This window comes from Puma concolor, chromosome B3, assembly GCF_028749965.1.
Source record: "Puma concolor isolate L17-30 chromosome B3, mPumCon1.1.hap2, whole genome shotgun sequence".
Taxonomy (NCBI): domain Eukaryota; kingdom Metazoa; phylum Chordata; class Mammalia; order Carnivora; family Felidae; genus Puma; species Puma concolor.
In genome coordinates, this window is record NC_141672.1 from 97,574,346 (window position 1) to 97,581,791 (window position 7,446).

At 50.1% G+C, this 7,446-nt stretch overlaps 1 long non-coding RNA gene across 1 annotated transcript; it reads right to left on the bottom strand.

Annotated features, from left to right (window-relative positions):
• Positions 1-1,681: 1,681 nt before the first annotated feature.
• Positions 1,682-6,619, bottom strand: LOC147580229 (uncharacterized). The gene is made up of 3 exons (XR_015252657.1): positions 6,137-6,619; positions 5,865-5,954; positions 1,682-2,498 (listed from the first exon to the last, which is right to left on the bottom strand). It is a non-coding gene; the product is annotated as an uncharacterized LOC147580229 (long non-coding RNA).
• Positions 6,620-7,446: the final 827 nt, after the last annotated feature.

Consider the following 7,446-nt stretch of genomic DNA (forward strand, 5'->3'; position numbering starts at 1 on the left):
TTCCCCACATGCGAACGGGTGGCTCATGTCTAAGAAGGGATTAGTTTGGTTGAAGAGAAACTGCTCTAAACAGGGCAGGAAAACTGGGAATGACGCTCACGCAACTCCTCCATGCCTCAAGGGGTTCTTTACCAGGCACGGGGTGTAACTGGGCCTTGGCATGCAGCGCCGGGCAAGCGCAGGATCCTCGAGGCTCGGTTTCCTAAGCGTGGGGAGTTGTGTGAGCGCTCAGGTTTGGGACGCATCCTCCAGCAAAGCGGCCTGGGCACCTCCCCCCTCTTCCTGGCTGGTCCCAAATATCGACCCACTTTCCCTTTCTCCCTAGCCGAGGGCAGGAACCAGGGAGCGAAAGGTTAAATACTGACCCTGGAGGATGGCAGGGAAAGGTCAAAGCCCCAGGGTCACTCTCAGGCCCGAGGTTCCACCCCCACACCCTGCGTGGGGGGGGGGGGGGGGCATAGGGCTACCAGGTCCCCTCCCATAGGCAGCGTCCCAGGCGTTTGCAAGCGGAAGGGGGGGGGGAGGGCGACCCCTCCCTGCTAATTATAAGGGCATCCTTATAAAAGATGCTAGGATAGTAGGTGGGTCCTCCCCTTATGACTCAGTCTGGTTGGTTTTGAGTCTAGTCTTTTGGATTAGAGTAGGAAGTTGGGAGGCTTTTAATTTATGCTTGGGCCAGTCATTTGTTCTCCGTTTCAGGAGGGAGTAGGAGCCACCTGGATGGAGCCACAGGAAATGTTCCAGGTCAACTACAGTTTCCTGCAAAGGATGGGGTATTTTTGTATTTTTTAGTTCTTTTAAATTTTGTTTTTCTTCCTGTCCTTCACCATCTTTTTCACTTCTTTTTATTTCCCTCCCCCTTCCTTCTATTCTTTCCTCTCCACCTCTCCTTTTTAATTTTCTGCTACCTTCCTTCTTTTCTACCTCTCCCTTTCTATTCTCATTATTTTTTTCCTCTGAAGCTTTCTTCCCTCATTTCCTTCTTCCTTCTCTTCCTTCTATAGCAGAGAGGCCTGGTCTACTTCTCTGCACCTCAAGACTTTCCTATGAAAGGTGCTCACTGTATTCTGCACAGACATCAAATATTTTTTTTTTTAAAGAAAAGAGGCAAGTGAGCTCCAGAATGCAGAGGGAGCACCCTCTAGGCCCTTCTGCTGTAACAGGTATCCTCTGACACTTTCAGCTGAGTCTTTGCAGTGGCCATGTCCAGCTGGCTCAGTGGCACCCCTTTCCCAGGCTTGGAACTCGACAAACAGGGAGAGTGTGCTCCCCTTGCTAATGCTCCTCCGGGTGCCATCTGGGCCCCTGATATTAGCAAGAATCTTAGGTTGTTGTTTTTACTTTTATTTATTTGGCTATATTTTGAAAAAAATTAAAGTGAATCTCTGAGGCCATAACTCGTAAAACTGCCAGCCGAGAGCCTTAAATCTACCCTAGGGCTCTAGAGGCAGCCCAGTTGAAACCATTATCTAGATAATTAGACAAAAACGAAACTTCCTGCCATCCGGGAAGAGCCACCTCTCACCTATCTGGCTTCAAAGTCCACCATCAACTGCATGTTACAGATAATCGCCCGCTGCGTAGATGCAGCATTATACCCACACAATCTACCAGCAAGCGGCCATTCCTTGGAAAGGAAACACAACAGACACTGCACAAAATCACTTGATTCTGGAAAAAATCAATATCGAAATTAGGTTTATTGTCTGCTTATACGATTAAAAATGACAAAGTGTTGCCTTTTATTCTCATAAAAAGACAGAGGGCTGAACAAAATAATTTACTATGGTGTTCTGCTCATTTCATTTGCCTGGCAAAACCTGGAGGAGGCTGAAAGGGCGTTTGTGAAGCTCAGTGGCGAGGCCAGAGACCCCTTGCTCAGGGATGAGCTCGCCAGTCATCAGAGACATGTGCTGCTGCTGTGTGTGAGGGTATTATATTTCCTAACCTTCAGTTTACAGCAGTGCGGGTCTAGCTTCCTCAGTTCTCAGTTCTGCTTCATTCTAAAGATGTGCTGGGCCATCTGTACCTTGCCCCTAATTTTTTTAACTCAAACCCATGTCCCAGGTCTTGTTCCCTTAAATAACTCTAAGGATGACACTGCTTTAGAGGTTGCACAGGTCTGGCAGCGCCAGAGCTTCCCTCAGTCGTAGCCTCCCAGATCCTCGTCCAGCCACCCTGCATCTTCCATCGCAGTCCTAGTGCGTGTATACATCCGTGTGCGTATGTGTGTGTGCGCGCGCGTGTGTGTGTGCATGTGCGCGCTCGCTCCTGACCCTCTGCTTGTCCCGCGCTCGCGCCTGACCCTCCGCTTGGCCCGGAACAGGCTCCCTTCCCCCGAAGGTTCGTGGGTTTCCAGAGTCTGGGCTGCAATCAGGAAAATGGGGTTTCGGAAACCTCTGCACTGGATTCTCCAAGTGTGGCCGGCGGTGAGCGCATTCGAGGAATACGAGTGTATTGGGCGTGCGCTGGTTACACCAACGCCGGCGGGTATTTATCTACGTTAAAAAAAAAAAGAAAAACCAAAAAAAAAAAAAATCCACCATGTGAATCTCGTCTCAAATTCATTTCCCTCTCCCTTACCTTTACCCCCAGTAGCCGAGTTAGAATCTACCCTCATCTCTCAGCTTCTGCTCTTCAGTCAGAGACCAGCGTGCCCAGAGCAGGCTCCCACTCGTTCACTGCCTTGTTCTAGAACAAAGTGGCTCCCAACCGCGCACTAAGGTTCATGGAGCGTGGCCTGCGAGAGAGTGTGAATAGCTTCAAGAGCACTTAGCACAATTAGGAAAATAACTACCAAGCCAGGTCCCTTAGAATTCCCCCGCGCCTTCCGATTTGGAGCTGGTTCTGTTTAATGGGTTGCACAAGCCGTGGATTCATTTGTTAAAGTCGTTAATTGGCTCTCCTTTTGTTCTGGAACCTGGAGGATTTATCTCCTGGAGGTTTCTGAAATGAAACCTAACCTAACCCTCTCTTCTATGGAGTCCCCAGGGACGTGGCTTCTCCAAGGTCGTTTGGCCTCTTCTCCCGGTCGAGGGCTTAAGGTGAAGCCGGCATGGATTGCTTGTTACTTGGAAATCTGACAGGCCCGGCTGGGTGCCGAAACTGGGCTAGCAGCAGTCCAGCCCCACCAGCTTAGCCTTCTTTCGGTATTGGGCTCGATGCTGCTCTCTGCCCTGTCCGGCCCATCCAGCGTACTCTCGAGTCAGGTACCTTGCCGGGAGATGCCCAAAGAGAGGAGGTGAAGGCCCTGGGTCCTGACAGGCAGGGCTAGAGGAGGCTGCCTTTGGAAGGAGGAAGGCCGAACGAGGATTGGGGCATTGGGTGGCCTCTGCTGTGTGGTAGCTCCAGCTCCTTCCTGTGTCAAGGCAGATTCATCTACCAGCTTCTCAGGGAACAAACCCGGCAGTCTCCTATCCCTGTCCATCTCTCCAGCCTCTTTTCCTTACTGGCCTCTGTCTCCAGCCTTGAGAGTCCCAGAGCTGGGTTTTCCAGGTCAAAGGTCAGACCTTCACTCCTTCACTAGGCTTGAGGTTCCACCTGCTTGGCTTCTGGTGTGAGGTGAGCGCAGGATTTGCCTGGCCCATCATTCTCTTTGCCAACCAAAGAGAGAACAGATGCTGATCTCAGAGCTCCCTCCTCCCCTACTTAGCCCTGTCTGATAAGGTGGGGTCTTGGTGTGTGTGTTTGTTGGGGGGGGGGGCGTTCAGTTTAATTTAGAAAATCATATCCAGACCATAAAGTCACTCATCTGGATATTTTAGGAGATTTATTTTTATTTTGGTGAGGGTGGGGAGGTTTAATGATTTCTGTAGGTGTCCAAATTGGACTGGTTTTGAGCACAGGATTGACCACAGGAGCAGGCTTCCTTTGCATCATTGCATCATTTCCTTTGCTCCAACCCTGGTCAGAATTGGAAAGAAGTTGTCACAAGGGATCCAGGAGAGGCAAACGAATACCTAGCCCTCCAAGACGGCAGATCTGTTCCAAAGGGGCCGACCTTTTGCATGAATGGGGGCAAGGTCAGCAGAGTAAAAAGCAGATTTCTATGCATGTTCACGTGGCCCAATGTAATGAACATATCTCCATCAATTCCTGGAGGCAGAGGGCTCAATTTACTTCAGTTTTAGCAGAGGAACGTCCTCAGCCTTAGCTTTGACTGACTATACAGCAGCAGAGTAGTTAGAATTCTCTCTCCAATGAAAGCGATGGTCAATAGAATTCTCGGTATCAAATGAGCAATAATTTGCTGTGGCTACATGCTGGATAATGAAAGATGTTAGCAGGATCAATAAAAAATGAAAACACTTTTACTTACATCTTGAGTTACTGTTTTAAGAGAGAGAGAGGGATGCAAGAAACCCAAAGCTAGGTTCAGAGCCTCCTCACACTCCCCTCAGACACACAAAGCTGTCACCATCAGACAGAAGCTTCTTGTAGCCAAGGCCTCTAAGTTACTCCTGTGCTCACAGAAGAGTAGGTTATTTACATCAAATTAACTCCTTAGAAACCTGTAATAATTTAACTATCAGAGTTGTAAAAATTTTACTTTTTTTCTACAGCCGGAAATAAATTTTAAATTGTTTTCCACCCAGAACTAAAGGTCACCTAACTAGTTGTAGTTTGCCCAAAACAGGAAGGCATCTCAAAGCTGAATTGCCCTTTGAAATACCTTGAAATAAATGTGCACTTGACCAAGATAGCCAGGAGGATGTGTGCTCTTTGGTTGTGCACACACAGGCAAAGGCATAGATTTAATTCTTTTCAATTTGTTACCTATGGACATTAAATCTGCAAACTTCAGACCTTAAACCTATTCTTCCCAGCCTAATTAATTCCCTCATCTTCTTTCATAATCATTTCGTTTGTTCAATTTGTTTTCAATTTGCACTGGGTTTATTTGTACCTTCCAGTCTGCTTTTTTTACCATTCAATCCCAAACACTCCCTCTACATATCTAGTCTTTAAGAAACCTATTATGAAACAATCAGGAGAGCATTCTATATATTTTTTAAGATACAAAGGTTTAAAAGGTGAGAAAAATATCCCGAGTGCTCTGCATAGAACAAGTACAACGAAAAAGCTCATGGATTGACAGCTTCCAGCACCGGAACCAATATAAGCAAAGAACATGGGCAAATATGTGTTCGGCTGCTTCTATGGGTTTAAGAAGCCTACAATTTCTCACAACTTCAAAAAAAGAAAAGAAAGAAAAGAAAAGAAAGAAAATAAATTTAGCCGCCGCTTTTTGCTCTCTCACCAGAGAAGCTGGTTCTGCCATTGAGATAATGGTCAGTGCTGCAAGAATAGTGGCCTGTGATCATCTTTAGCAGGTTTGGGCTGAATTTGGAGAGCCAACCGAGCAACCTGGGAGATTCAGAAAGCGGGAAGCTCTCTAGGGATGTGGAGACAAGTTCCAATCGGGGTAATTCCCCACTACCCCCGTATGTGAATTCCGAGGGCTCCAGTTCCACAACGCGCACCAATGCAGGTGCTGTTCTGCATCCTCACGCTGCTTCGCAGGAGAACCGCGCACAAACCGCATACGCGCTCGCGTACCGGCCACCCAGCTGGGCACGCCGGGATATTTACTCCCTGCTTGGGAGTCCTCCTCCCTGCCCTCATTTGCTACTTTAAACTCGCCAGGAGGACCCGTTAGCGGTCGTGGCTGGGAGGGCAGGCGGGAGGGGGGCGCCCCCGCTCGGCACCCAGGCCGTGACGCGGCTTCTGCCCTCAGCCCTCGGCTTCCCACCCTGTTTGCGTGGCCACAAGCTCAGCAGTGGACCTGAATGGCAGGGCCCCTGGAGCCCCTGCCCCGGCTTACCCACCCCCTCCCCCCGCACGCGCTTGTGAGACTGGCTTACCCCGGTGGGCGAGTCGCGGCGCATTAGCGGATTTCATGGCAAGTTGCTTCTGTGACAAGCGATCAGGTTCGCGTTGGAGGATTTGCCCCCCTAAGGAGGGAGGGAAACGAGAGTCAATCTGCATAATTTCAAATGTGAAAGAAACCGGGAAACTGGGGAGTCTAATTTCAGGCACCCTAATTCCCCTCCCTCAGAACCTATAAGCCGCCCCACCCCGCTCCCGCGTCAATGAACCCTAAGAAAAAATAATCCGCACATGTCGCAGGTGATACCTTTTATTGTGCTCATTTTAAAGACCGGGACGGGTTGGCCCCCTCCATGAAGCCTTTCTCGACAGCTCAGCCCGGGGCAGGTGGGTCAGTCAGGCCGCTCCTGGGCCCGCGGATTCCTGCAGGGTCGCGAGGTGAGGGGTGCGAGAAAGAAAGACCTCGGGCTCCGTGCCAAACGGCCCCCTTTGGCGCGCAGGGTTTGAGCCAGACGCACAAACCCAAATTCCCTCCAGCGCCTTCGGCTCCATCTTTAAATCCAGGCAAAGATCAATTCTCCCTCTCCCTCGCACACACACATTTGCAGCCATAAATAAACAGCTCCCAGCTAAATCAGGAACCGGAGAAGAGAAAGAGAAAAGGAAGAACAGAGAAGGATGAGAACCGGAGCACGGGTCTCGCTTCTCCCAGGAGCCGGGTGGCTCCTTTTGGTCAGGCCACCCTCGCATTTGGGGTTGCAACTTGCATTTGAATAGCTGCCTGGGCTTGTTATGGACCCGGGAAAGCTCTGAAAGGGAATCACTATGCAAATTGTCCCAGTTACAATCGAAAGGTTCGATCTTCAGGAGCTGCCTGACGGAAGTTGATGTCAGCTATCTGTGCATTAGGGTTGCATTACCGCCTTCCCTGGCCTTCTCACCACCCCCTCTCGCGCCTGCCAGAGAGGTTTTTTTTTTTCTTTCTTTTTTTCTCTTTCTTTTTTTTTGCTTATGTGTATATTTTCCCTCAGTAATTAAAAAAAAAGCGGCGGCGGGGGGGGGTGGGGAAGGCTGAAGGTGGTGGCGTAGCTGGCTCGGGCCTGGGAGGCCCACGGGTGGAGGGAAGGAGGTGTGGCCGCTCTGGTGGGTAGGAGAGGGTGGGGGGAGGGTCATTCTTTTGCAGCAGGTGTTGACGGTGCGTCTGAAATCAAACATTTAGAAACGTTTTTTTAGCGCTTTGCTGGACTAGATGGCGACGAGGGGTGGGGGCGGAGATGTCTGCCTCCGCCCGCCTGCTTGATCCTACAATGCCGGCTACAGATCAATACCCGCTCACTGTAATCCTAGTAATTGTAGGACTCGCAGCTTTTATTTAAAAAAATAATAATAACAAAAGGACACTAGAGCGCGGGCAGAGGGCTGAGGCAGCGTGGCTAGGCGTGGTGCCGCCGGGCGTCTTTCTGGGCTCCTATCTTTTACCTTATTACCCCGAAAGCTCCCCGCAGTGGGATGGTTTTGAGATTCCAGCTCTCAGGTATTAGCCCGGGAGGCGCAGGGACCCTCGGGAACAGCGAGGCTCGAGTGGCTTTCGGCCGGGAACCGCGCTCGCGCGAAGGC